Raw genomic sequence first — 9,264 nt, 5'->3', positions numbered from 1 at the left:
GCACTCATAGCCATAAGCCTTCCTAATAGAATCACCTTGTTATTATTTCAGAGGTTTGATCCAAACAATTTTGAAATTTCTCCCCTTATTTCTTCTATCACCCAATCATTATTCAAAACTGTATTGTTCAATTTCCATGTGTTTATGTACTTTCTGTGGGTTTTTTTTCTGATTTATAATGTGATTCCTTTATGATCCAATAAGATGCAAGGAATATCAATCTTTTGAATTTTTAAAAGTTGCTTTGTGGCCTAAAATATGGTCTATTGTGGAGAAGGATCCATAAGCCACTGAGAAGAAAGTGTATTTGGCTCTTGTCGGATTAAATAGTCTGTAAATGTCTGTTAAGCCTATTTAATTTATAATATTTTTCAGGTCCAAACAGTCTTCACTGAGTTTATGCTGAGATGAGCCACCTATTGGTACCAAGTAGAGCTGAAGTTTGAGGGTCATTACTTTGTGTGTGGAGGAAGGTGCACTCTCTCTCATCTGGGTTTAGTTCAGCAGCAGTCTCTCCTCCTTGTGAACTTATGGTGTCCCTGCAGATTCCCAGCACCTCACAGAATAGGGAGGAAACAAATAATAGCCACAAACAATGCAAGAAATAAACAACATTAAAACAAATGCACAGTCCTTACTATGATACCCACAACACTAATTAACAAGAGACAGGAAAGGTGGGGTCAGCAATTGCCAACAGCAAGAAGTCAATAACCATGAGCTAGATGCCAGCCACGTGGTTCATGCTGGGAGAGCTGCAGCAGCATGAACAGGGCAGGAGTTATGCAGACCAAATGTGCTAAAAGGTGCTGAAACTACAGCTCATTGTAAAAGAATGGGATAGAAAGGTAGGAGAAAGTTTAGAATGCTCAAACTGAATGGAAAGAATGGAAAGAATGCACAAGAGAAGTATCCAGCAATGGTTATAAGAAGGAGGAGAAAAAACAGAGAACAAAAAGTAAATGGAAAGAGAGAGCAAGAGAAATTGGCTGTTAGTGGGAGAAGAAAGCAGGAGAAGAGAAACAAACAAAACAAAACAAAGGAAAACCAAAATAAACAAGCAAAACTTTTAACCCTGAAGAGACAACATGGGGAAAAAGGATTGTCATAAAAATTCTGAAGATGAGAAAAGGGAAACAAATATGTAGGTGTATAGACCCAGGAACCAATCGGCACAGCAATAACAATAACAAAAAAGGGAAGAAAGAAAGAAAAAGAAAAAAGGAAGAAGGAAAAAGAAAAAAGGAAGAAGGAAAAAAATTCTTCATGAAAGTAAAAAACATTGGCTCCACTTGGCTGCATTGAGGTGTCCAAACCAGTGGCTCAGGAGGCTGAGGCAGGAGGATGCAAGTTCAAGGCCAGCTCAGCAACTAAGTGGGACCTTGTCTCAAAATAAAAAGGGCTGGAGATGTGGCTCAGTGGTTAGGTGCCTCTGGGTTCAATCCCCAGTACTGGGGGAAAAAAAGGTGGAAGTTTGCTGCATATGCCTGAGTGTCTTCTCCAGTTTTCTTGAGCTATGTACTGGGGCTGGGGTGGGACGGGGCTTGGACTGGTGACCTCTTCCTCTTTCTGTCACTTACTGAGCTGCAGCTAGAGGGACCTGAAAGTGAGGCTGGTTAGAACAGCTCTGAGCCTCCCTTCTCACCGTGATAAGGTGGGATGGGGTGGGAAGGGTTGTCAGCTGGATTCTTTTGCTCAGACCAGATCCATGTACTGCAGGATGGGCTGTGAAAGAGTCCCAGGAGGAGGTTTCAGCAGCTGGGGCTTGGGGACACTCAGGCCCTGAGGGCTGTGCTGGGTGGAGGCTGCTCTGGAGAGATGAGATCAACACGCCCTGGCTCTGGACAGAGGCTGATCTCTGCTGGGGGTCTGCACCTCAGGAGCCTCCCAGGAGGAGGACTCCTCTCCACACATCCTGGAGTGCACAGCAGGGCACGTCCCTCTACCCCACCACAAGGGGGTGCTGAGGCTCCACTACAGAGGTAGGACCACATCCTTAGCCCTCGGCTACAGGACTCACCCCAAGGGCCTCTCTCCTCCCTGAAGCAGGGGTTGGGATGGCATGTCCCCACCCTCTGCTCCATAGTGGTTTACCTGGGACCCACCTCTCTGAAGCCATCTAGGGCTCACCAAGATGGTCCTTGTCAGCAGAAACTCAGATTAGTTGGAGGGGGATTCCTGTGAATAACAGAAGAAACCCCTGAGACCCTCCCCACAAGAAAGTTAGTAGGTGTTAAGGAGATCACACTGGGACGAGGGACAAGAAAAATATGTGGTTCTTATAAAACCCCAAAGCATTGGAGGTAAAAGTGTAAGCACACCTGTGGACTGACAAAGCCAGACTTCAAACCCAGGTCACACCCCAGAGCTCGGCAACCACCTAGCCTTTATTAGGTTATCAATGTCCACTCACTGAGTCACTGAAAGCACCCTCAAAGGCAGACATAATTACAAACAATGAACAGTGCATCAGTAACAACACAGACGTGAAACACTCGTGCATATCAGTGTCCACAGGACGGGATGCCAGTCATCACACGCATACACAGAGCATATGTAACTCTTCACGGTCATGATAGGCACACTCCCAGCAGGGCTCCAGCACAGAATCTGAGCGCATTCTTCACGTCCCGGTTCCTCAGCGTGTAGATGAGGGGGTTCAGCATGGGGGTGGCCACGGTGTAGAAGAGAGCTATGAACTTGCCCTGCTCGTGGGAGCTGCTCTTGGCTGGCTGCAGGTACATGAAGAGGATGCTCCCATAGAACAAGGACACAATGGCCAGGTGGGAGGAGCAGGTGCTGAATGCTCTTCTCCGCCCTTCTGCTGACCGGATCTTCAACACAGCCTGGGCAATGTGTCCGTAGGACACTAGGATAAGGCCCAGTGGTAAGACCACAAAGATGAAGCTAGCAACGTACATCTCGACTTCGTTGAGCCTGGTGTCCACACAGGCCAGTTGTATAATGAGAGGCATCTCACAAAAGAAGTGGTCCATGCGATTGTGCCCACAAAGAGGCAGGAGCATGGTGAGCATGGAGCCGACCATGCTGGTGGTCAGGCCCCCAAACCAGGAGGCAAAGGCCAGGCCAAGGCAAAGCTGTGGGTGCATGATGACAGTGTAGTGGAGGGGCTTACAGATGGCAGCATAGCGGTCATAGGACATGACGGCCAGGAGGACACACTCGGTGGCCCCCAGCCAGTGAGACACATAGAACTGCACCACGCACCCGCCATAGCTTATGGTTTTCTGTGGTCCCCAGAGGTTGACCAGCAGTTGTGGGACAATGCTTGTGGTGAAGCTGATGTCCAGGAAGGACAGGTTGGCAAGAAAGAAGTACATGGGCGTGTGGAGGCGCACGTCCACACGGGGGGACCAGGATGATGGTGGCATTGCCCAGGATAGACACCACATAGCACACCAAGACCACCAAGAAGAGGATGGGCTCCAGTGAGGGGCGAGCAGAGAAGCCCAGGAGCACAAACATGGCAGGAGAACTTCCATTGGTCATTTCCAGCCTCTGATGCCCAGAGGGTGGGGCCAAAAGGCCACCCATGCTGGGGGCACAGGACATGATGCAGGAAGCCATCTCACCACTTAGGAGCCAGCCTGCTCCCCGAGCCCTCAGAATGCTCCTGGATGGCTTTGCGTGGTCTTCCTGAGGCAGAGAGCCCGAGTGAGAGGCCTGGACAGGCATGGCCCAGGGAGATGTGGAGGTTCATGCATGACATTAGCACTGGTTCCAGTGGAAAGGTCACTTGTGCCAGCAGCATCTGGCCTGTGCCTGAGTGTGCAGTGACACGGGGGTGCAGTACCGGGCAGAGAGTGGTGTTCCATGTGACGAACTGCAGGGCAGGAGTCACATCAGAGTCCTGCCAATTACACAACCAGCTTTGTCCGTGACATCTCCAGACTCACCCCTCCTTGCCACCCAGGGTCCTACCTCCTGGCCTTCCTGTGGCCATTTTCCACCTGAGATTTGATCTGATACTCTAACTTGTCTCCGTGCTTCCTTTCCAAGTCTTCCCTCAAAACCAAGCAGGACACTAAGATGTGCTAGGACCACAGGACCTGTGCCCAACCCCAGGGCCTTGGTGCAGAGATGGCCCCTGCTCCACGCTCTGTAGCAGCCAGCCTCCCGGACTCTCACCCACTCCATCGTGGCATTTTCAATGGTGGCCTGTAATGGAGGCCCTCCTCAGTGCCCTCTCCACCTCTCCTCGCCTGCCCTCAGCCTTGGTGGCTACCACCCTTGGCCAGCTGCTCTGCCAGTATGCTGGACCCTATCTTACTCATAGACTACCAGTTCCCTGTGGGCTCAGTCCTTTGGTTTATTTGCTTCTGGGTGCCCAGAGTCTGTCAGGGTCTGATGCAGAGTCACTTCATGTGTCTTTGTGGATGTGACCTGATGGGTGATCAGATGGCCTGTGGTCAGGGCAGTGCAGACCTGGAGTTGAGGGGCTGCTAGAAGAACCTCACTGGGGTTGGCAGGAAAGGTGTCTTGGGACTGCCAGTGGCTTGTGGAGAGACCCAGAACATGCTCTGCAGAGAGGGAACCAACCAACCAAGTCTGAGCACCTGTTCACCTTGGTAACAGCTGGCTCTGTTTCAGGATGCAGAGTGGCACTCACCAGCCCGGTGCCTGGGCATGGTCAGGGGGGCAGGAACAGCATGTTCACTGAGTGCTTTACCTGGGAACTCAGGGCTATGCAATACCTGCAGGTGGACCTGGGAAGGGAGAGCAGGGGCAGGTCACCAGGGCTGGAGAGCAGCCTGCCAGAAGGAGGGGTAGAGGGCCATCCACAGCACCACTGGTGTTTGCCAGGAGGGTCAGGTTCTGTCCCAGCATGTGAGTGCGGTGAGCACAGTACCTTATGTCCCTCCCAGAAGAGAGCAGTGTGAAGGGACTCCCTGAGGAAGCAGCAGAGGCCACGGTGATGCTGTGCTAGTGACCCTGAGGCCATGTCCACCCAGTGAGCACCCGAATCCCAGCTCCCAGGAGCCTCCTAAACATGCACAGAGAGTGTGCACCAATCAGTCAGTTAGAGAACATGCAGGGACTCCTTGGCACAGGTAGAAATGGGACTCAGAGAGCGCCAGGCATTTCCTCTGGGAGACTGTCGGAGAGGAGTCCTGCCGAGACAGGGTCTGCTCTGCAGACAGCCGGCCAGCGGTGTGCTGGACCCTGGAGAGGGCGTCTTGAGGAATGCATCCCCACCTCCTCCATGTCACAGGCAGCTGAGGCCCTCAGAGCATGGCTGGCTTCATACCTGGGACGTGGGGATGGGGGAGCCTGGCTAGTTTTCTGCCACTGTGTCATGCAGGAGTCCCAGTGATGGGTCCTTGCAAGGAGGCCCCACAACTGACCTGAAAAGCAGAAGGCTGGTTTGACACCTGCCCTGTCACTTGTGGGAGGAAGTGTCCTCCCTGTGGACAGAGAGAAATGATGTTGACTCATAGCTGACACCCTGGCAAATGCAGAAATGTCACCAAGAGATGGACACCAAGGGGTGCCTGTGATGGGACAGTCTGGCCGACTCTTGGAGGCCCAGCAACCCTCCTGATGCTCTGGGCTATTTCCAGCAATGTCCAGGGGCATCCACAGCCTGAGCTCCTGGTGACCCTGGAGCTAGCCCAAAGGCCACAGCCCCAGCAGAGGAAGAGGTGGCCTCTGCCAAGGTGACAACCACACTCTCACCTCAACACTGGAGATGTCCTCCTGCAGAAATAAGCCAGGCGCAGAGTGCAGGGCCCCGTGTTCTCTCCTGTGTGGAAGAAGGGAGACAGAGGGGAGGGGCCACCCATGGAAACAGGGAGCTGGAGGAGCAGAGGAAGGGGCTGGGGGGGAGGGAGCAGCTGCTGCCTGGAGTTGGCCCAGGGATGCTCTGTGTGCCCTGAGCACAGCCAGGGACCCAGCTGAGGCACACAGCCCAGTCAGAAACCCTGAGTCAGTGGAGGAAGACCAGCAGGACAGGGGGAAGGTGAGGGAGCGAGGGGCATTGGCAATGAAGGCAGCCAGTTCTGTCCCACATGGGTACGATCCTGTCACAGTGAACCATGCTATCACGCTCAGCTCCGGTCCCCAGTGACACAGTTGGCACCCTCACTCTGCAATTCGCCAGCTTCCCTCCTCCATGCCATGTCAACAGAGAGTGGTGGCCCAGTGACCCTGAGAAGAGCCATGAGTCCTCATTGGCCTGAGCTCACCATGCAGCCCCATGTGCCCCCAGTGTGTGGACGACCGCTAAACACCCTGGCCATGGAGGAGGAGGGCAGAGCATTTCAGTGATCCGTGCCCCTCAGCCTGCACTGGACTTACCAGGAAACCTGGGACCCAGTCCCCTTGTCCCCCACAAGAGAGGAGCAAACCCAAGGTCACTCAGGAGGGTGAGCCAGCAGCCACCTTCTGCTTCCTGCAGGGGACATGGAGGAAGGGGGACAACCTTGGGAACTGGTAATGCCCATGCATTCAGAGCATGTGGGATCGGGAGGGGCAGATCAGCCCTGGGACCTCACCATCCCAGCTCTGGGAAGCCAGCTCAGTGGAGCAGCATGCCCAGCTCTGCCCAGCGCACATCCAGGGACACCTTCTTAAGTCTTAGATCAGATGCCTTGGAACTGAAAACACACCCAGCTTTGCTGAGAAGAGAATAGCCCATGGAGGGAGGACAGCCCGCCATGTTCCAGAGCAGAAACACAGGGGACCCCAGGGACATACTGATGCACAGCCCTGCACGTCCTGAGCCTGCTGCTCATCCCTGGAGCTTTCAAGAAGAGAGGAGGCTGCGGGGGTGCTCCAGGGAGTGGAGTGCAGGAGGGACACTCGGGGACTGTTCCCTGTGGACAGTTACACTCTCTGCAGTGAGGGCACAGGTGTACTTCTTTTATGAACACTGGGATTTGGTTTTGTGTCTGCCCACACTGGAGCATTGCTTGCAGAGCCAGGAGTGAGTCTGCGAGCAGGGACTTGTGGGGTGTTCGGGGAAGTCTGACATAGTTGTCTCTTACACTGATTTTGGCAGAGGCTGCAGTAGACTCTTCTTTTTTATTAGTCATTTTATTATTGTTCTATTCCTGCTTATGAGATAGCATTTTCCATGCTAGTGTGAGTTTATTTGTATCATAATAATGTACACCTGAGATGAAGACATTTTAAAGTGTAGCAGTAGGTCAATTCAAAATAGTGTACAACCCTCAGTGCTACGTCGTTCCAGACCCTTTTATTACTGCAAGCAGCAAACCTCTACCTGTTGTTGCCTCTCCTGCCTCTGCCAAGCCCCCAGCCCCCCGCAACTAGGGATCTTCTTTCTTTTTGTATGGATTTGCCTCATGTGGATCCCATGTTAACAGAATCATGAAATATGCGGCCCTACTGTGCTACTTCTTCCACTTGGAGGAAGTGTTCAGGGTGGCGTGTGCTGCGTGTGCCAGTAACCCGTTCTCCTTGCAGAGGATTCCCATCATCTGCCCCTGCCTCCTTGGTTTGTTCATCTGAGGATGGTGTTTGTGTCCACCGCGTGGTGACTGTAAGGGTGGCCTCCCTTTGTGGCTTCAGGGAATAGACACACTGTGCACATTCACCTGCAGGTGTTGTTTGACTTTCTTCTCAGGCACCTGGGAGTGGAACTGCAGGTCTCATGCATTCTTTGATGACTTCATGTGCCCCTCCTGGCTTTCCACAGTGTGGGATTGTACCTTCCTGTAAGGAGGTCTGCCCCCTGCACTCCACACCATGACCAGCACTGACTGTTTCCTTCCCTCCTTCCTTTTTCGTGCCTGTTGACAAGTCTCTAGCACTGAGCCACATCCGGAGACCTCTTCACTTGAGACAGGGTCTCAATAAGAAGCCCAGCTGGCCTTGACTTTGTGATAATTCTGCTGAGCCCCCTGTAGCTGTGATTACAGGAGTGGGCCGTCTGTTCACCTGCCTCTGTCCCTCTCTTTTCTTAAATAGCCATTGTAATGGGAACGATATCTCTTTTAGTTTTTTTATTTTTTATTTGTTTTAATTAGTTATTCATGCATTTATGTTCTTTGATATATCACATGCAGATGGCAGGTACCTTCTCATTTTTCTGAATGTACATGTTCATTTTCCTAATGACTAATCATGTTGTACATTTGGAAATGTGTTTGTTGGTCTCTTGCTTATTTTCTTTGGGGAAATGTCTATTTAAGTCTTTTGCCAATTTTTTCCTTGGTGTGTTTTTCCTGTTGTTGAGACATAAGAGTTCTCATGTATGGTGGCTGCCAGACCCTTAGGAGGTGTCTGATTTGATAGTACCGTCTCTCCTTCGCTTAGCCTTTTCCTTTTTGGACACCAGTCCCTAATTTTGCACTTCACCTGTTTCTTGTGTTGCTTGTGGCTTTGGTGTCATGTTTAAGACACTGTTGCACAACCAGGGTCCTGTGGACTTGCTGCTATTTTCTTCTGAGGGTCTTCCACTTTAGGCTCTCACCTAGGCCTTGGGTATCTTGGATGTCACACGTGGTGTGAGGCAGGGGTCTGATCTTCAGCAGGTGCACATCCAGTTGTCTTCTTGCCACTTTTTGAGACAGGACACTTTCTCCACTGAGGCCATGTCAGAGGTCAGTGTGGTCATCTCCACACTGATGGCTGTCCTGTCCTTGTGATGGCATCACGCTTTTGATGACTGCAGCTTTGTAGTAAGTTTTGCAATCAGGAAGGGTGAATCCTTCAACTTTTTTTTTTTTTTTAAGATTGTTTTTGCTCTTTAGGGTCAAATGAATTTAAGAATTGGTTTCATACAAATTGAATACTGGATTTTTCATTTTCAAAATAGCCTTTGGCAAATGCCATCATTTCATTCTTCTTTAAGGATAAGTGATATTTCATTGTGTGTGTGTGTGTATGTGTGTGTACACACACAGCACATTTTCTTTATCCATTCATCTGCTGAAATGATGGCATTTACTGGTAAATGGAGCTGGAGAATATCATGCTAAGTGAAATAAGCTCATCCCCCCAAAACCAAAGGTTGAATGTTTTCTCTGATATGTGGATGCTAATTCCCACTCAGGTGGGGAGGCCAGGGAAGAATAGACTTTAGATTAGGTAGAGGGAGTGAAGGGAGGAGAGAAGGAAAGCAGGTAGGAAGGATAGTAGAATCAAGCAGGTATTATTACCGATGTACATATTTGACTTCACCACTGGTGTGATTCGACATCAGTTACAACCAGAAGAAGAGAAGTTGTACTCCATTTATGCATGACAGCTCAAAGTGCATCCTGCTGTCCTGTATAA

The 9,264-nt window shown here is 51.0% G+C and overlaps 1 pseudogene; it reads right to left on the bottom strand.

Moving 5' to 3' along the window:
• Window positions 1-2,570: 2,570 nt before the first annotated feature.
• On the bottom strand, window positions 2,571-3,510 carry LOC144250472 (olfactory receptor 2C3-like; annotated as a pseudogene).
• Between the last annotated feature and the right edge of the window lie 5,754 nt (window positions 3,511-9,264).

The sequence above is a fragment of the Urocitellus parryii genome, chromosome 1, assembly GCF_045843805.1.
Source record: "Urocitellus parryii isolate mUroPar1 chromosome 1, mUroPar1.hap1, whole genome shotgun sequence".
NCBI classification, from domain to species: Eukaryota; Metazoa; Chordata; class Mammalia; order Rodentia; family Sciuridae; genus Urocitellus; species Urocitellus parryii.
This window is presented reverse-complemented; position numbering and strand designations above follow the sequence as displayed.